Raw genomic sequence first — 21,317 nt, forward strand, 5'->3', positions numbered from 1 at the left:
TTTGAACAGGTGATGGTTGTTTTTCCTGGAGAGTTGGAGGCTGAGGGTGACCTCATCGAGGTTTATAAAATCAAGAGGGACATGGATAGGGTAAAGAGACAAAGTCTTTCTCCTGTGGTGTGCGAGTCCAGAATTATAGGGCGAGGTTTAGAGTGAGAGTAGAAAGATATAAAAGATAAAAAGGGGCAACTTTTTCACGCAGATGATAGTACATATATGGAATGAGCTGCCAGAGGAAGTGGTGGAGGCTAGTACAACTGCAACAGTTAAAAGGCATCTGGATGGGTAGTTGAATAGGAAGGGTTTAGAGGGAGATGGGCCGGGTGCTAGCAGGTGGGACTACATTGGGTTGGGATATCTGATCTGCAGGATGGGACCATGAATGGGTTGGGGAACCTGGAGGATGTTATGATTTGAACCACAGGTAATGTTTGATTGGATCTTTCAGCCAGTCTTACAGATGGTAAAATTGCAACATTTAAGAAGCATTTGGATGGATATATGAATAGAAAGGGTTTGGAGGGAGATAGGCCAGGTACTGGCAGGTGGGACTAGATTGGGTTGGAATACCCTGTCGGCATGGCTGGGTTGGAATGAAGGGTCTGTTTCCATGCTGTACATCTCTATGACTGGAAGATTGGCTGAACGGTCCAATCAAAAATTACCTGTGGTTCAAATCATAATATCCTCCAGGTTCCACAAGCCATCCCTTGTCCTATCCTACAGGTTCAATGAATCCCGGAACACCTAACCTTCTTCAAGACCCACGTCCCTTTCAACATTTGTACCATCCTCCAAGTTCTGCAGCCCTTCATACCTTGTAACATGGTCCAGACTCTCCAACTCCTCCTTCCTCTGCAATGTTCCCCAGAAGGGCACTGGAGGATGGTGGGGGTTACAGAGATACGGAGGGACATCAGGACGGGAGGATTTTGCAGACATTAGGAATATATGGACTTGAGGAGGTTTCACAGTTAATGAGTGTTATAGGGACTGGACGAACTTACAAAGATAGGAATAGTTTTAGATTGGAGGATTCTGCAGAAAACCTGTATGTGGTTAAAGGCAGGATTTTTAGCAGCGATCAGGAACAAAGGGATCCTGTGTCCCTCAGGATCCCACCCAAGTTGACAGGCTGTTAAGAAGGTGGATGGTGTGTTGGCTTTCATTAGCAGGGGGATTGAATTTAAGAGATGTGAGATTTTGCTGCAGCTCTACAGAACCCCAGTTAGACCACACTTCGAATATTGTGAACAGTTCTGTTCGCTTCATTATAGGGAGGACGTGGAAGCTTTAAAGACAGTGCAGAGGAGATTTAGCAGGATGCTGCCTGGACTGGAGGGCATGCCCATAGAAGGTAGGTAGTGGAAGCTAGGGCTTTTCTGATCACAGCGAAGGAGGAAGAATGGTGACTTGATAGAGGTGGACAAGGGAATGAGAGGGATAGATAGAGTGGATAACCAGAGACTACTTCACATGGAGAAATGGCTATCACAAGGGGACATAAGTTTAAGGTAACTGGCGGAAGGTTTAGCTTAGATATCAGAGGGATATGGGCCAGGTGCTGGCAGGTAGGACTAGATTGGGTTGGGATATCCTGTCGGCATGGACGGGACTGGTACGTTATTTGCACAGAGTGTGGTGAGTGTGTGGAATGGACTGCCAGCCGTGGTAGTAGATTCAGACACATTGCAGACATCTAAGCAACTCTAGGATAGGCACAACAATGATAGTAATATGTAAGGTATGTAGGTTCGTTTCATCTTCAGAGTAGGATAAAAGGTCAGCACAATATTGTGGGTGGAAGAGCTTGTACTGGAATGTGCTATTCCATGTTCTAAATAGCAAGGGTTAAGATGGCAGCAAGAGGTTTCGGGAAGCGGGAGAGGATGCGATCTGAATGAAGTGACACAAATAGGAGGCGTTGCTAAAGTTGTATGAGGTAACAGAGACAGCAATGGTCTGATCTGCAGCAGATGACCAGACTGCAAGAATTGTGGGGACTGGAGGTGCTTTCACAGGGAGGGAAGAGCATAGAGCCACAGGAGGTTACAGAAATGTGGAGAGCTGTCGGGCCGACAGGAGTTCATGGAGATGGGGAGGTTGGGAGGAATGGAGCAGTTTACAGGAATAAGGATGTTGGTAGGATGGGGTGTTTTACACAGACAGGAATGTTTCAGGTGAATGGAGCCGAGTACAGAGATAAAGTGGGTTGTACAGATTGGAAAAACAAATAGACGTATGGAGGGTAGTCGGGACTGAAGATGTTTATAGACACAGGAAGGCTTAGGGTCTGCAGGTTATTTAGATAAAGAGGGTGTGGAATTAGACAGATTCTCCAAGTGATAAAGACAGCAATTTTGGTTGGAGACACTTTCACAGATTAGGGAGCATTAGTAACCTCCTCCAGTTTGGTCAGAGTGGGAAGGGTTGTAGGGGAGGGTGATGTTTACACATGTAAGAGTTGGAGGAGATTATGAAAATGATTAGATGGATGGAGACACTGGAGGAGCTTACATTGACAGGGTGGGTGCTGGCAATGAAAAGATATCACATAGATAGAGGGTCTTGTAGGAACTGTATTGAAAGAGTCACAGGCATTGGAATGACTTCTGCAGATTGGGAGTATTACAGGGACTGAGAGGATTGTACGGTCTCCACAGATTGATCGTGTCTTTAAGAATATGTAGATATGGAAATCTTAAACCCAATACATGCAGTCTTCATTTCAAGACCAGAGCCTTATTATCCCTCATCAGCCAAGGATCCCTAACCCTGCCAGCTTTTCCCTTTACCCCAATGGGGCATACTGATCCTGGATTCTTGAGATCACACTTTGAAAAGCCTCCCATTTGCCAGTTGTTCCTTTTCCTTCAACCAGACTCACCCAATCGATTAGAATCATAATGTGGAGGTGCCGGTGTCGGACTGGGGGTGTACTAAGTTAAAAATCACCGACACTCGGTTCCAGTCCAACCGGTTTATTTGAAAGCACTAGCTTTCAGAACACTGCTTCTTCATCAGGTGGTTGGGGAGCACAATCCTAACAGTACAGAATTTATAGCAACAGGATGGCAGTGTCATGGAATATAATATCAAACAAATTTAGTTTAAGCCTTCCACCTGTTACAGTGATCACCAGCCCTTCCAAAGCGAGTTGGATTATAGCTGGGCATTGTGCAATTTTAAATTCACGGCATTGACGCTGGCCAGATCCTGCAGAATGGCCCCAAACCTGGCCCTGTTCCAGTTTTCCTCTTCAATCTGTGGACCTGCTGATCTTTCTCCATAACTATGTTAAAACAAAGACAGTTGTGGACACTGGACCCAAAGTGCTCTCTGAATGACACTTCAGTCACTTGCCCGACCTCGTTTTCTGAGGGAGGTCCAGTGTTGCACCTGCCTGAGTAGAGTAGGGCCCTCTGCATATTGATTTAGGAACCTCCCTTGGACACATGTGAAAAATTGCCCTCTGTCCAGGTCTTTTTATACTCTAGGTGGCCCAGTCAATACAGGGAATATTAAAATCTCCAGCCTGCACTCCTCTATTATTCCTATAGTTATCTACAATCTCTCTACACAGCTGCTCCTCTGGTATCTGTTGGGTCTACAAAAATATACAATACAGTCCCAACAAAGTGACCACCCCCTTCTTCTTTCTAACTTCTAACCATGTGGAATTTTAAATGAATATATGTTTCATAAATTGGAAATAACAATCCATAAATACGTATTGATAAAAATCCAAACACTTGACCTTCAGAGAAAGACAACAGTTCACTCTCATGTGGTCTGCACGACATACTCACAGCAAAGTGTTTGCCTCTCAATGACCCTGTGAAATGGGCGAGCCAGCTGCTTAGCTCAAGGGTAGCAAGGGATGGGCAATAAAGGCTAGTCAGCCAGAGACACCCACATCCCATACATGATTTTTAAAAAAAATCCATCCAGATTGGTCCCAGCACAGTTCCAGTGGAACAATGTCCTGGCCAATCACGTTGGTAGATTTACGGACAGGGCTTTAACCTGACAGAGAGGATGCAGGGACAGGCTTCAGGTGAAAGGAGCTTTCCAAATCCAAAGAGAAAAGGTGAAGCATCAGAGCAGCGTGGGAATGTGACTGAAGACAACAGAAAGGAACAGGATGGGACAAAGTTTAACTAAAACTGTAGATCAGCAAATCCATTTGTGACAGGGAATTGTAGGAACGAGTAAATTATGTTTTTTTTCTTAATGGACAAAGTCTCTGCAACAAGGTAGTTGGATTTGTGACACAGAGATAAAAGGGATTTAGACACCAGAGAGATGTGGTTACAGGGCGAACAAAAGGTGGAACATAAATATTCAATGGTTCACAACCTTGTGCAAATTCAGGCAAAATGGACAACGCTAACAATATTGGGTAAGAAAGGCATTACAGAGAAAGCATTTGGCCTCAGATCATGAAGTAGAGTCAGTCTGAATGTTAATTCTGGCTACTACTTGCCAAGGACACAAGCAGCAGAACAGGTTTAGACCACCCACCGAACAGCATTTCATGGCTCATCACTGCAATAAATAGGAATTCATTGGAATGTTTAATACAGGCATGGTGAACATTTAGTGAAACGTCAATATTCGCAAAGTCCGGGACAATCACACTGACAACAGTGATATTGGAAGAGGAGTTCAGAGAATTTTTTTCAGTGTTTCTTAGAATAACACATTGTGCAACTGGCGAGGGACGTAACTGTCTCAGAGAGACTGTTGTGTGATAAAACTTAGTGAATGAGTAATGTCACCTGGAGAGATCCTCTGGGAAATTGTGATAAAGTGCAGTTTAAAGAAATATAAAGTTTTAAAGTGAATCACAGAAAGGACAAGCTACAACTAGAAACAAAAATAGCCAATTACATGAGTTTGAGAGGAGAACTGACCAGGATAAACAGGCTAAACAGACTGAAATATGTGCCTGTAAATGAACAGTGGAAAACATTTGAAGGAACAATGTAAAATACTCAACAAAAGGACATTCCACTGAAACAGACAAAAACTCAGCAAGAAATCCCCTTTGATCCCTCACTCAGGACAAAATGGATCATTTTAGATTATGAGGCTGAGAAGATCACCACAAAGTACTTTAAATCCTGAAGTGAGAGAGAGTTTTAGAGTAAGTTTTAAAGGGATTTCAATGGGTCTGCTCGCAGGAGGGGGGCAATGGGAAGGGGAATCATTGTCAAGGTTTATTGACACGATACGAACATGGAGAGGTGAAGGTGCTGGAGGTGGTGAGAGTGTTACAGAGAGTGGTCAGGGTCTGAACGGTGTTACAAAGCCAGTACGGATTGCTGCAGCTGAAGGGGTTTGCAGAGGTAGGGAGGGATATATGTATTTTTATTTGTTCATTCATGGGATGTGGGTGTCACTGCCTGGACCAGCATTCTTTGACCCCATGCTAATTACCCAGAGATTGTTGGGGCCCTGGTGGATAAATATAATACTTTGCTGGCCACAGGTGAAGTGCTGAATGACTGGAGGATCACTAATGTGGTTCCTTTGTTCAAAAAGGGCAGCAGGGATAGGCCAGGTAATTACAGAGCAGATAGTCTGACAGCAGGGGGAGGGAAATTATTTTGAACTACTGTGAGGATGAATCAACACTTGCAAAGGTAAGGATCAACTCGGTTTAGTCATCACGGATTTGGCAGAGGAAGATACTGTCTGAGGAATTCAGTTCAGTTTTTTTTTAAATGGTGCTTTAGTATATTGATGAAGGCAGTGCAGATGATGTGGTTTACATGGACTTGAATAAGTCCTTAAACAAGATCCAACATGGAAGGCTGGTCCAAAAGGACTGGGTTCCAAGGCAAGTTGGCAAATTGGATGCAAAATTGGTGGACAGAATACTTTCACCGGGTGTACCACAGAGATCTGTGCAGGAACCATTGAACATTAATAACTCGGATGTGAAAGCAGAAGGTATCATCAGTCGGTTTGCAGATGACATGAAAGGTGAGGGTGTTGTTCACAGTGAGGAGGATGGTCTCCGTCTGCAGTCTGATGTCGATCGGATGATAATCTAAGCAGAGTTTAGTTCTGATTGAAGTGAGGTAATACTCTGTGCGAGGTACGATAAGAGAAGAACAGACAAAATGAACGGTAGGTCATTGCGGAGTACTGAGGAATACAGGGACCTTGAAGGACAAGTCCATAGATCCCTAAAGGTGTCAGCACAGGGAGACAGGGTGGGAAAGGCACCTCAACTGGGAGCAGGAGAGGGACCCATATCCTGGTGGGGTGAATTGCTCGAGCTGCTTGAGAGGGTATAACCTTGTTCTGGCAGGGTGTTGGACCTTAAATAAACGTAAGGCCAGAAAGAAGATTGAGGCTGGTGCACGAGTTAAAGACAGCAATTTCAGCAGACAAGGCAGGCAAGAACATAGCAGGGAATGGGGGAAAACTGATGATTAAACTGCATTTATTTCAATGTAAGGGGTCAGACAGCTAAGGAAGATGAACTCAAAAGCATGGATTGGAACATGGGACTGGGATATTATAGTTATTACAGAAACACAGCTGAGGGAGGGGCAGGACTGGCAGCTCATTGTTTCAAGGTAGAGATGCAACAGGAAGGGGAGGCAAGAGAGGACGTGTGGTGGTGGGGTTTTGATTGCATGATTCATCACAGCAGTACTTAGAGAGGATATTCCTGTGGGATCGCCCAGTGAAGCTATGTTAGTGGAACAGAGAAATAAGAATGGGTCATCACTTTGATACGATAGGACTGCTGACCCAGAATAATCTGTGGCAGACTGAGGAACAAATATGTCGGAACATCTTAAATATCAACCATAATAATAGGGCTGGAATGGCACGGTTTTTGAACTTTCCAAACCTAGACTGGGACTGCCAGTGTTCAGTGTTTAAGGGAGGAATTTGGTAATTGTGTTCCAGAAAACTCCCAATCAATATGTAAATAGCCTGAAAAGAGAAAGGGGCAAAACCTGACCTCCCCTTGGGAATTAAGGTAGGGAAAGGGACTGAGGTGTGAGTGGGAAAGCATTTTGCCAAAGTGACCACAGTTCTAGTAGTTTGAAATTCAGCTTTGGAAAAGGACAGGCCTGGTCCACAAGTGCAAGGTATAAAATGGAGCCTGACCAATCTTGATCGTATTAGCCAGGAACTTTCAAAATGTGATTGGGGAAGGGAATTATTTACAGGGAAAGGGAAGTTTGGCAAGTGAGAATATTTTAAAAGTGAGATAAACTGATCGATCACCACCAGCATGTTCCTGTTTGTGTGCAGCTCAATGCTGACAGCATTCGGAAACACTGGCTGTCCATTGAGGGTCTGGTCAAGGAAAAGGGGGCACATGTCAGGTATAGCTAGCTGGATCAAGGGAATCCCTGAGGATATACAGGGACTGTTGGAATACACTTTGGGTGGAAAACAGGAATGGAGAAAGGCTAAATGAAATAGCCTCAGCAGAGAAGGAAAGGGGAATCCAAAAGTGATTGTATCAGTATATTAAGAGTGTATAAGTAACTCAGGACAAAATAGTGTCCATTAAAAATCAATGAGGCCATCGATGTTTGGAACTGCAGGATATTTGCTAAGATCCTAAACAATTTTTTCATTCCAGAACTTACTGTGGAGAAAGACTGGGGAACTCAGGGAACAGGAGTAATACATGAGACCGCAATTGGAGTTCTCTGCAATTCCAGTCTCTCTGCTACAGGAAGGATGTTGTCAAACTTGAAAGGGCTCAGAAAAGATTAACAAGGTATTGCCCGGGTTGTTGGTGAATAATCTGGGGTTACTGTCACTGGAGAATCGGAGACTGAGGGGTGACCTTACAGAGGTTTAATAAACATGGGGGCCATGGATAGGGTAAGCATTCAAGGCCTTTTCCCAGAAGTTGGGGAGTCCAAAACTGGAGGGCATAAGTTTAAGGTTAGAGGTGAATGGTTCACAGAGGGACTGAAGAGACAGCTTCTTCACACACATGGTGATGGGTGTATGGAATGAGCTGAAAGAGAAAGTAATGGAGACTGACGCAATTACAACATTTAAAAGGTATCTGGATGGGCATCTGAATTGTGAGGGTGTAGACGTATATGGGCCAAATGCTGGAAAAGGGAATGGATTTATTCAGATCTTCTGGTAAGCCTGGACGAGTTGGGGACTGAAGGGTCTGTTTCTATGCTGTATATCTCTATGACTTGAAAAGAGTGCATGTTATAGAAGAGGTGGTGCTGGAGGTTTTAAAACACAAAGCCATGGCAAGTTCCAGATTCCGATTAAATGCATCACAAGGGTAGAGCTTATACAACTAATGTTAAGGCTTCGGTTAGTGTTTTAGTGCAGAGGGACCTCCGGGTTCAGGTACATAATCCTTGAAGTTTGCATCACAGGATGGATAAAACAGTGCTTGGCATGCCTGACTATTGCTCAGTCCATTGAGTGGAGGATATGGGACGTCATGTTGAGATTGCACAGACATTTGTGAGGCCTGTTCTGCAATACTCTGTCCAGTTCTGGTCGCCCCAGTTATAGGGAGGATATTATTAAGCTGCAGGGGGTTCAGAAGAGATTTACCAGGATATTGCTGGGTCTGGAAGGCCTGAGTTCTGAAAAATGGCTGGATAGGCTGAGTCTTTTTTCACTGGAGCCTGGAGGTTGAGACATGATGCTATAAAGATTTATGGAAAAAAAATGAGGTACATAGATCAATTTAATGGTAGTTGCCTTTTCCTCAGGATGGGGGAGTCTCAAGAGGAGGGGCCACATTTTTAAGGTTAGAGGGGAGAGGTGTTCAAAAAAAAAGATATGGGGCAATTTGCTACACAGAGGGTGGTTTGAGTGTGGAATGAACTTCCTGAGAAAGGGGTTGATGTGGGTACAATTACAACATTTAAAAGATATTTGGATAAACAGGTGAATAGGGAAGGGTTGGAGTGATATGGGCCAGCAACAGGCAGCTGGGAAGAGTTTAGTTTTAGATTATGGTGAGTATCAACTGAAGGGTCAGTTTCCATGCTGTATGGCGTTATGACAAGAATATGGTTTGATTCCATTATTGAAGAAAGGATCAGGGCTGGGTCCACTGATGTGCATCATCGACATAAACAATTTGGTTGAAAATATAGGAGTGATTGTGCGAAAGTTTGTTGATGATCAATTGAATGGTGTCGTGGGCAGTAAATACGGTTATCAAAGGGGATACTGACCAACTGGGCCAGTGGACCAAGGAATGAAAGATGGAGTTTAATTCAGCTGTTGGATTTTGTTAAGACAAACCAGGGAGGACTAATACAGTTAATGGAAGGGCTCTGGCCAGAGTTGTTGACCAGAGAGAGAAAGAGAGAGAGAGAGAGAGAGAGAGAGAGAGAGAGAGAGAGAGAGAGAGAGAGAGACCAGGGGGTGCCAGTTACATTGTTCCTCGGAAATGGCATCACAGGTGGACAGGGTGGGGAAAGCGACATTTGGCACATTTGCCGACATTGGCCAGCACTTTGTTACATACGTTGGAGATATTTGTAACATTGTCCTAAATATTTCACTTGGGCAGAGGAGGCCAAGGGGTGACTCTAAGAATGGTGAATAACCAACGGTAGGTGAGTCCTAAACAGGAGGTGAGAGAGCAAGGATTTAAAGAGGGAGCTGAGGGGGAACATCATCCACAGAGGATGGTGCATAGACGGAATAGACTGCCTCAGGCACATGGGAGAAACAAGAACAATTACAGCATGGAAAAGACATTTGAGCAGGTACATGGAGAGGAGAAGGTTTGAAGAGATAAGGGCCAAAGGCAGGCAAATGAGACTCATTCAGTTTAGGTAACATGGGCAGCATTGAGGAGTTGGACCACAGGTTCTGTTTCCGTGCTGTATCACTCTGTATCCAGCTAAAGCGGATTAGTGTACCAAAATAAGGCATGTTGTAGACACTGAAGCAAGTTACAGCGATAGGGATGGTTGTCTGGAATGCAGTACATTTCAAATATGTGGAGGGACTATCGGGAATGGAGCAGGTTACAGGGATAACTACTGTTATAGGAGTTAAAAATGACTGAAGACACTGGTGCACAAGCCATGCCACAGATACAGTGTTGCAGAGTAATGAATCTTAGTACAGTGTTGGAGGGAGAACGCAGAACAGAAATATCCCAGGCAGCATTCACAAACTCTCGTCGGAGACCTACTCTCCCGTCTGTTGTACTGATGCTCACTAAGACAGCACAGGACTGAATTGATAACTATGAACTCCCGATGCTGTCTCAGTGCAACATCAGTTAAAGTAGACGTGGTGATTGAGCATGGGGTGTAACTGTACTGTACTGTGCTCCCCCTCCAGCACTGTATCTATGTCATGTCTTGTAAGTGATGTTTGGAGCCCTCTCATTGCTCTCTGCTCTGTGCACTATGAGTGATCTTACCTCACTGCAGGATTTATTGAAGGCTCCAGATCTCCCTTCCCTTTGTCTCTCTGGCTGACCAACTATCTTCAATGAGGTGATGGATGAGACACACAGCAGTTGGGAAGTCTATTGAGTCAGTAACTTCTTGAGTACCTACAGGAGACAGAGAGATAGACAGAATGGGAAATTAGACTGATGCAGTGAGGGTTACACAAGGAGAATGGAAATGAGCCCAAACAGATATCTGGAAAATCCCAAACTCCATCCCAGGCCGGTGCTGTTGCGTCTCTCTGGAGTGGAGAATTCTGTTAGCTCAGGATCTAGAGTAGCTGCAAGAGTGAGAGACGCTGACAGAGGCAGCAATTAGACCCACACAGTGAGGGTTACTACATGGAGAGAGACTAAGTGATATCACTGGAGTGCTGGAAGACTTCAGGATCACACAGTCATGTTAGAAGAATGGGTGTAGCTTCATGTATCAGTGCTCAGGGATTAGCAACCAGTGAGCAGCTGAAGTGATGGTGTAATAACATTATTGTTAGGGTATTTGTCCAAAACCTCAGCTAATGTTCAGGAGAGGCAGGTTTGAATCCCACCATAACATATGGTGGAATTTAAAATCAATAATTTTAAAAATAGCAATGAACAACCGTTAAACAAATATGAAACCATTGCTGATGTACAAAAATCACAATCCCTTCGATTAGATTCCCTACAGTGTGGAAACAGGCCTTTCGACCCAAGAGTAGCCCACTCAGACCCATCTCCCTCGACCTAATACACCTAACATTATGGGCAATTTAGCATGGCCAATTCGCCTGACCTGCGCGTCCTTGGACTGTGAGAGGAAACCGGAGCATCCAGAGGCAATTCACGTTGACACGTGGAGAATGTGCAAACTCCACACAGTCGCCCGCGGCTGGAATCGAACCTGGGACCCTGGTGCTGTGAGGCAGGAGTGCTAATCACTGAGCTACCGTGCCGCCCACTTGCCCTTTCAACAACGAGATCTGATCATCCTCACGTGGTCTGCATGACATACCCACAGCAAAGTATTTGCCTCTCAATGGTCCTCTGAAATGGCCAAGCAAGCTACTCAGCTCACGGGCAGCTAGGGATAGGCAATAAAGGCTAGTCAGCCAGAGACACCCACATCCCCTACCTGATTTATAAAAAAATCCAATAGGATGGTCCCACTGGAACCGTGATGGGACCAGTGTCCTGGCCAATCATGACAGTAGGTTTATGGACAGGGCTTTAAACTGACAGAGAGGATGCAGGGACAGGGTCCAGGTGAAAGGAGCTTTCCAAATTCAAAGAGAAAAGGTGAAGCATCGGAACAGTATGGGGATGTGACTGAAGGTAATCAAAAAGGAACACGATGGGACAGCGATTAACTAAAACTGTACTTCAGTGAATAGGTTTGTGACAGGAAATTGTGGGAGAGTAAATTATGTTTTTTTTTCAATGGACGACGTCTTATCAATAAGGTAGATGGATTTGTGACACTGAGATAAAAGAGGTTTAGATAACAGAGAGACATGGTTACAGGGTGAACAAAAGGTGGACATAAATATTCAATGGATCACAACCTTGCGGAAACTCAGGCAAAATGGGTAACACTAACAATAATGGATAACAAAGGCATCACAGAGAAAGCATTTGGTCTCAGATCATGAAGTAGAATCAGTCTGAATGTAAATTCTGGCTACTACTTCCCAAGGACACAAGCAGCAGGATAGTTTTAGCCACCAAAAAGCATTCCGTTGCTCATCACTGCATTACACAGGAACTCATTGGAATTTTTTAACAAACACATTGTGATAATTTTGGGAAACATCAATATTCAAAATGTGGGACAGTCACACTGGCAAGAGTGATATTGGAAGAGGAGTTCAGAGAATTAGTTTTCAGTGTTTCTTTGATTAACAAATTGTGCAACTGGCGAGGGACGTAACTATCTCAGAGCGACCATTGTGTGATGAAACTTCGTGAATGAGTAATGACACCTGGAGAGATCCTCTGCGAAATTGTGATAAAGTGCAGTTTAAAGAAATATAAAGTTTTAAAGTGAATCACAGAAAGGACAAACTACAAGCAGAAACAAAAATAAACAATAACAGGAGTTTGAGAAGAGAACTGACCAAGGTAAATGGGCTAAACAGACTGAAATATGTGTCTGGAAATGAACAGTGGAAAACATTTGAAGGAGCAGTGTAAAACACTCAACAAAAGGACATTCCATTGAAACAGATTAATCCTCAGCAAGAAATCCCCATTGGTCCCTCACTCAAGTAAAAAGGATCATATCAGATTATCGGGCTTAGAGGATCACCAAAAAGTACTTAAAATCCTGAAGTGAGAGAAAGTTTTACAAGTAAGTTTTAAAGGGATTGCAAAGAGTCTGCTCGCAGGAGGAGGTCAGATGGAAGAGGGAATAATTGTCAAGGTTTTATGTCACAAAAGGAACTGGGAGAGCTGAAGGTGCTGGAGGTGGTGAGAGTGTTACAGAGAGGGGTCAGGGTCTGAACAGTGCTACAAAGCCAGTACAGATTGCTGCAGCTGGAGGTGTTTACAGAGGTAGGGAGGGATATATGTATTTTTATTTATTCATTCATGGGACAAGGATGTCACTGTGGGACCAACATTTTTTGCCCCACTGCTAATTACCCAGAGTATAGCACAGAGTCAGCCATATTGCTGTGGGTCTGGTGTCACGTGCAGGCCAGACCAGGTTAGAATGTCAGATGTCCTTCCCTAAAGGACGTAAGTGAACCAGATGAGTACTTTCTACTGGTCAACAATGCTTTTATGGTGGCCTCACCAATGTCCTGTACAGCCACAACATGACATCCCAACTTCTACTCTCAATGCTCTACCCAAAGAAGGTAACCACCCCAAACGCCTGCTTCACCAACCTGTCTACCTGTGACACCACTTACAAAGAACTGTCCACCTGCATCCCTGGGTCTCTGACTGACAACACTACCCAGGGCCCGAACATTTTCTATACAAACCCACCCTGGTTTGTTTCACCAAAATGGAACACCTCACCTTTATCTAATTAAACTCCATCTGCTATTCTTCAGCCCACTATCCCAGTGTACTATTTGAACTGTTGTATCACAGATAACTTTCTTCACTGTCCACTTTACCAACAATTTCAGGGTCACTCAAAAAAGTTACTTCCCACAAAACCAATATTCCCATCCGAACCATTTATCCAAATGACAAACAACAGGGGACCCACTCCACCGCTGGTCACATGTCTCCAGTCAGAAAGACAACATGTCTCCCATCACCCTCTGTCTCCTACCATCAAGCCCAATTTTGTATCCAGTTCACTAGCTCCTCCTGAATACCATATCCTTTTACATTGATCTGAGCTTATTATCCAGTTTACCGTACAGAACGTAGAACACAGAACAGTACAGCACAAGACGCTTCGGCCATGATGCCATGCCCATCTTTTACCTGACTGGAAGATCAAACTAACTTACATACCCTTCATTTTGCCTATCCAAGAGTCTGTTAAAATGTCCCGTTACACCCACCCACCACTCTCTGTGTAAAGAACCTCCATCTGAAATCTCCCCTTACCCACCCTCCAATCACCTTACAATTATGCCCCCTTGTACCATGTATGCCATGGGATAATGAGGTCTATCACTGTTCACTCTATCTTTGCCTCACACCATCTTGTTCACCTCTACCAAATCACACCACACTCTTCTTCACTCCAATGAGAAAAGCCTTAGCTCCCTCAACCTTTCTCCATAAGACATGCCCTCCAGTCCAGGTAGCATCCTGGTAAATCTCCTCTTTACCTTCTATAAAGCTTCCACATCCTTCCGATAATGAAGGGATCAAAACTGAACACAATATTCTAATTGGGATCGAAACAGGACTGTACAGAGCTGTAGCATAACCTCATGCCTTTAAAACTCAATCTCCCAGCTAATGAAAGCCAATACAACATATTCTTTCTTAACAACACTATAAGTTTGGTGGCAAATTTGATGGATCTCTGGTCATGAAATCCAAGATCCATCTGTTCCTCCACACTATTCAGTATTCTGCCTTTACCCCTGTATTCTGCATTCAAGTCTCACCTTCCAGAATACATCACTTCACACTTTTCCAGATTTGACTTCATCTGCCACTTCTCAGCCCAGCTCTGCATCCTGTCAATGTCCCATTGCAACCTCCAGCAGACATCCACACTATTCACCACTCCACCAACCTTCATGTCATTGGCAAACTTACCTACCCACTCTTCCACTCACACATCCAAGTCATTCATAAAATCACTAAGAGCAGAGATTTTTTGACCTCTCCCTGCAGAAAACCACTGGTCACTGAGCTCCAGGCTGAATGATTTCCATCTGTCATCGCCCTCTGTCTTCTAAGGACCAGGATTTCTGTCTCCAGACAGGCAGGTTTCCCTGTATCCCATGCTCTGTACTTTCTCAATGAGCCATAAATGTGTTTTGTCACATTCTCAAAGGATTCAATAAGATTTGTGAGGCATGACCTGTCCCTTACAAAGTCATGATGACTTCCTCTAATCAAACTATGGTTTTCCAAGGAATCATAAATCCTGTCTCTTAGAGTCCTCTCCAATAATCTGCACATCACAGACAGAAGACTGACAGGTCTGTGATTCCCAGGATTATCTCTATTCCCTTTCTTGAACAACACATGGCTGATTCACCTAACCTGCACATCTTTGGGCTGTGGGGGGAAACCGGAGCACCCGTCGGAAACTCACACAGACATGGTGAGAATGTGCAAACTCCACGCAGACAGTCGCACGGGGCTGGAATTGAAATCGTGTCCCTGGTGCTGTGAGGCAGCAGTGCTAACCACTGAGCCACCGTGCTGGCCCATGTAACTCTCTATAGCCCTGCTTCTGATCCTTGGTTCCTCAAGCTTAAATTAGCTTCCTTCTTCCTCTTGACTAGATGTTCTCCATCCCCTGGAACCATGTCAAATGCTTTGCTGTAGACAACGCTGACTGCGCTGCCTTCATTTATCGCTTGGTCAACTCCTCGAAGAGTCAATCCAGTTTGTGAAACACGGTTTCCCACTCACAAAGCCATGCTGACTATCTCTAATCAGCCCTTGCCTTTCCAAATATATGTAACTCCTTTCTCTCAGAATCTCCTCCAACAACTTACCTAGCACTGGGCTCACTGGGCTGTGATTTCCTGGCTACTCACTGCAGACCTTAAGTGATGGAACAGCATTAGCCACCCTCCAGTCTTCCGGTCGCTCATTGTGTGTATTGATAAAATAAATATATGTTAGGAACACTGCAATCTCTTCCCCAGATTCCCAAAATATTCTAGGATCGACCTAATAAGCGACTGAGGATTGATCTACCTTTATTTGTTTTCAGATTCCAACACTTTTTTTTCCTTTGTTGAGGATTCTTTCCAAGACATCACTATTTATTTCCCCAACTTCCTGAGCTTCCATGTCTTTCTCCACAGTAAATGCTAACAACACTATTTTGTCTAATATCTCACCCACCTCCGGACAGTTAAGGTGCCCTATTCTTTACCAAATTACTCTTTAGCCCTGATTGAAACTTGTGTAAAGTTTTCTGAAAATTCAAATAAATCGTATCTTCAGTCCAACCACTCCTACACCCGTATCTACTCTGCCATTTATATTCACAACAATAAAAATAAAATCCAACAGGCTCAAAAACACATCCTCTTTTTTATTAAAAGTGTTTCTAAGGGTCCAGTTGTTGTTCATTGACATATCCTTTCAAACATATTTCAGCTCCTGACCTACTATAGGCTAAGACTGTTTGGTTTCAGACTGGCAGCAGAAAGGGTTATGGGAGTTCATGTTTATATCATGGTAATAGATGTTTTGGAAATAAGCAGGGTCGTGGGGACTGAAGGACATTATGGAGATAGGGAGTGATGTAGGGACTGAACGAGATTATGGACACAGAGTGCAGTGGTGACTGAAGAACATTATGGAGATAGGGAGTGCTGTGCGGACTGTATGAGATTATGGACACAGAGAGTGCAGTGGTGACTGAAGAACATTATGGAGATAGGGAGTGATGTAGGGACTGAACGAGATTATGGACACAGAGAGTGCAGTGGTGACTGAAGAACATTATGGAGATAGGGAGTGATGTGGGGACTGTATGAGATTATGGACACAGAGAGTGCAGTGGTGACTGAAGAACATTATGGAGATAGGGAGTGATGTGGGGCCTGAAAGGGGCCAAAGAGATCTGCAGGGCTGTTGGGCCTGAAGGAGGTTGTACAGATCAGGAGGATCATGGGGATTGAAGGAGGTTACTCTGAACGGGAGGGTCATTGGGTCAGGATGAGATTAGGGAGATAGTGAGGGTCGTGGGGCTTTTTGGAGGTTATGGAGTTAGGGAGGATTGTGGGGAATGATTCAGGTTACATGGATAGGAAGAGTCGTGGGGACTGAAGGAGTTTATGGAGAGAGGGAGGGCTGTGGGGACTGAAGGAGGTTATATAGATAGTAAGTTTATAGAGAAGCACAGGAAAGAAGAGCAGGTATTGGCCACTTGATCACAGAGTCGGTCCCACCATTCAACATGATCACGACTGATCATTAACCCAGTACAGTATTCCTTCTTTCACACCTTACTCTGATATTATAGTGACTACTGGCATTTAGTGATACAGGGGGCTGTAGTAACTGGGATGGGGGTGGGGTGGGGGGGGGTGTCTTACAGAGATAGGGAGGGTTGTGGAAGCTGGGACAGGTGACAGAAACAGGGTGGGTTTTAGGAAGGGGAGGACTTTACACAGATTTGGAGGAATGCAGGGATGGGACGTGATAACAATCACAGGGAAGATTTTGGAAGCTCGATCTGAGACGGGTACAGCTGAGAACAGAAGTGAGTCAATCAGTCAGGACAGGTAGGGACAAGGTAGGACTAATAAATTAAACTGCATTTATTTCAATGCAAGGGGCCTAACAGGAAAGGCAGATGAACTCAGGACATGGTTAGGAACATGGGACTGGGATATCAGAGCAATTACAGAAACATGGCTCAGGGATGGGCAGGACTGGCAGCTTAATGTTCCAGGATACAAATGCTACAGGAAGGATAGAAAGGGAGGCAAGAGAGGAGGGGGAGTGGTATTTTTGATAACGGATAGCATTATAGCTGTGCTAAGGGAGGATATTCCCAGAAATACATCCAGGGAAGTTATTTGGTGGAACTGAGAAATAAGAAAGGGATGATCACCTTATTGGGATTGTATTACAGACCCCTCAATAGTCAAAGGGAAATTGCCAAACAAACTTGTAAGGAGATCTCAGTTATCTGTAAGAATAATAGGGTAGATATGGTAGGGGATTTTAACTTTCCAAACATTGACTGGGACTGCCATAGTGTAAAGGTTTACATGGAGAGGAATTTGTTAAGTGTGTACAAGACAATTTTCTGATTCAGTATGTGGGTGTACCAACTAGAGAAGGTGCAAAACTTGACCTAAACTAAGGAAATAAGGCAGGGCAGGTGAGTGAGGTGTCAGTGGGGGGTCATTTTGGGACCAGCGACCATAATTCTATTCATTTTAAAATAGTGATGGAAAAGGATAGACCAGATCTAAAAGTTGAAGTTCTAAATTGGATAAAGGCCCATTTTGACGGTATTAGGCAAGAACTTTTGGAAGCTGATTGGAGGCAGATGTTCGCAGGTAAAGGGATGGGTGGAAAATGGGAAGCTTTCAGTAATGAGATAACAAGAATCCAGAGAAAGTATATTCCTGTCAGGGTGTAGGGGAAGGCTGGTAGGTATAGCGAATTCTGGATGACTAAAGAAATTGAGGGTTTAGTTCAGAAAAAGAAGAAAGTACATGTCGGGTATAGACAGGATAGATCGAGTGAGTCCTTTAGAGTATAAAGGAAGTTGGAGTATACTAAAGAGGGAAATCAGGAGGGCAAAAAGGGGACATGAGACAGCTCTGGCATATAGAATTAAGGAGAATGCACAGGGTTTTTACAAATATATTAAGGACAAAGGGTAACTAGGGAGAGAATAGGGCCCCTGAAAGGTCAGCAAGGCGGCCTTTGTGTGGAGCCACAGAAAATGGGAGAGATACTAAATTAATATTTTGCATCAGTATTTACTGTGGAAAAGGATATGGAAGATATAGACTGTAGGGAAATCGATGGTGACATCTTGCAAAATGTTCAGATACAGAGGAAGAAGTGCTGGATGTCTTGGAACGGTTAAAGGTGGATAACCCCCCAGGACCTGATCAGGTGTACCCGAGAAATCTGTGGGAAGCTGGAGAAGTGTATGCTGGGCCTCTTGCTGAGATATTTGTATCATCAATAATCACAGGTGAGGTGCTGGAAGACTGGAGGTTGGCAAACGTGATGCAACTGTTTAAGAAGGGTGGTAAAGAAAAGCCAGGGAACTATAGACCGATGAGCCTGAACTCAGTGGTGAGCAGGTTGTTGGAGGGAACCCTGAGGGACAGGATGTACATGAATTTGGAAAGGCAAGGACTGATGCGGGATAGTCAACATGGCTTTGTGCGTGGGAAATCATGTCCCACACACTCGAGTGATTTTTTGAAGAAGTAGCAAAGAAGATTGATGAGGGCAGAGTGATAGATGTGATCTATATGGACTTCAGTAAGGCATTCGACAAGTTTCCCCATGGGAGACTGATTAGCAAGGTTAGATCTCATGGAATACAGTGAAAACTAGCCGTTTGGATACAGAACTGGCTCAAAAGTAAAAGACAGAGAGTGGTGGTGGAGGATTGTTTTTCAGACTGGAGACCTGTGACCAGTGGAGTGTCACAAGGATCAGTGCTGGGCCCTCTACTTTTTATCATTTACATAAATCATTTGGATGAGAGCATAAGAGCTACAGTTTGCAGATGACACCAAAATTGGAGGTGTAGTGGACAGCGAAGAGGGTTACAACAGGATCTGGACCAGATGGGACAATGGGCTAAGTGGCATATGGAGTTTAATTCAGATAAATGCGAGGTGCTGCATTTTCGAAAAGCAAATCTTAGCAGGACTTATACACGTAATGGTAAGGTCCTAGGGAGTGTTGTTGAACAAAGAGACCTTGGAGTGCAGGTTCATAGCTCCTTGAAAGTGGAATCGCAGATAGATAAGAGAGTGAAGGCGGCGTTTGGTATGTATTCCTTTATTGGTCAGAGTATTGAGTCCAGGAGTTGGGAGGTCATGTTGCGGCTGTACAGCACATTGGTTAGGCCACTGTTGGAATATTTTGTACAATTCTGGTCTCCTTCCTATCAGAAAAATGTTGTGAAACTTGAAAGGGTTTAGAAAAGATTTACAAGAATGTTGCCAGGGTTGGAGGATTTGAGCTACAGAGAGAGGCTGAACAGACTGGGGCTGTGGCATCGGAGGCTCAGGGGTGATCTTACAGAGGTTTCAAAATTATGAGGGACATGGATAGGATAAACAGACAAAGACTTTTCCCTGGGGTTGGGGAGTCCACAACTAGAGGGCATAGGTTTAGGGTGAGAGGGGAAAGATATCAAAGAGACCTAAGGGGCAGCTTTTTCAAGCAGAGGGTGGTACGTGTATGGAACGAGCTGCCAGAGGATGTGGTGGAGGCTGATACAACTGCAACATTTAAAAGGCATTTGGATGGGTATAGGAATGGGAAGGGTTTGGAGGGATATGGGCCGGGTGCTGGCCTGTGGGACTAGATTGGGTTGGGATATCTGGTCGGCATTGACAGGTTGAACCGAAGGGTCTGTTTCCGTGCTGTACATTTCTATGACTCCACCACTCATGGAGGTTATAGAGATAAACTGTGTGATTGCATCTGGAGGAGGTTAAAGGCATAAAGGTTTGTAGTTATCGTAGGAAATTACATCATTTGGGACCAGCAGAGTTTACAGAGACTGACTGCATTTCAGAAACAGGAAGAGTTCATAATCATCATTAGAAATGCAGAAACTAATTTATGAGAGAAGCAGGGTCACTCTGCACTGTGCCCAGAGACAAGGAGGAGTCTTACAGCTGGAGGAGGTTACTAAGGTACAGGGCTTTTTTGTTGTCGTGACGGGAAGGTTACAGAGATCACGAAGGTAGTAGGAGTTCAAAAAAGTCACAAAGACAGGGAGGTTTCTCAGATCTGGAAAGGACTACACTGACCAGGGTGGCTTAAGGAACTGAAGAGTTGTTTTTCTTCAGTTAAGGAGAGATGTGACAGAACCCGGGATTAATGACAAAGGCAGAAACTTGGAGAGTTGTAGTGGTAGGAGGAGCTTACAGGGATAGGCAGTATTGTAGGGGCTGATAGAGATAGGGGAAGTGGTATCGATGAAACAGACAATGGAGAAACTGACAGACATAGGGAGGGTTCTGTGGAACAGATGAATTTACAGACAAGATGGTGATAATGAAGCCTGAGAATTTTCTCATGTTCCTTGCCCAGCATTGTTCCTACATCATGCCCTCAGGGTCTGAATTAAAATCCACTTACTCCTCCCTGTGCTGTTTACTGTGAGTGATCTTACCGGCTGCAGAATTTACTGAAGGCTCCAGATCTCCCTCTCCATCTCGCTGGCTGACCAACCGTCTTCAATGTGGTGATGTACGAGACAGGAATTGGGAATTCTGCTGAATCAGGGACATCAGGAATACCGACAGGAGGCAGAGAAATAGACAGAATGGAAAATTACACTGATGCATGAATGTTACACATGGAGAATGGCATTGAATCCCACAGAGATCTGGAAATTCCTAATGTCCATTCCTGGCCTGTTCTGCTGCGTCCCTCTGGAGTGGCTCAGGATCTGGAGGAGCTGCAAGAGCGGGAGACGCTGACAGAGGTAGCAATTAGACCCAAAAGTAAGGGATATCACATGCAGAGAGACTGAGTGATATCAGCAGTGTGAGGA

At 44.4% G+C, this 21,317-nt stretch overlaps 1 long non-coding RNA gene across 1 annotated transcript; it reads right to left on the reverse strand.

Annotated features, from left to right (window-relative positions):
* Positions 1-5,375: 5,375 nt before the first annotated feature.
* Positions 5,376-21,060, reverse strand: LOC140471528 (uncharacterized). Its single transcript, XR_011957073.1, has 3 exons — positions 20,934-21,060; positions 10,418-10,552; positions 5,376-6,058 (listed from the first exon to the last, which is right to left on the reverse strand). It is a non-coding gene; the product is annotated as an uncharacterized lncRNA (long non-coding RNA).
* Between the last annotated feature and the right edge of the window lie 257 nt (positions 21,061-21,317).

The sequence above is a fragment of the Chiloscyllium punctatum genome, unplaced genomic scaffold (assembly GCF_047496795.1).
Source record: "Chiloscyllium punctatum isolate Juve2018m unplaced genomic scaffold, sChiPun1.3 scaffold_100, whole genome shotgun sequence".
Classification (NCBI taxonomy): domain Eukaryota; kingdom Metazoa; phylum Chordata; class Chondrichthyes; order Orectolobiformes; family Hemiscylliidae; genus Chiloscyllium; species Chiloscyllium punctatum.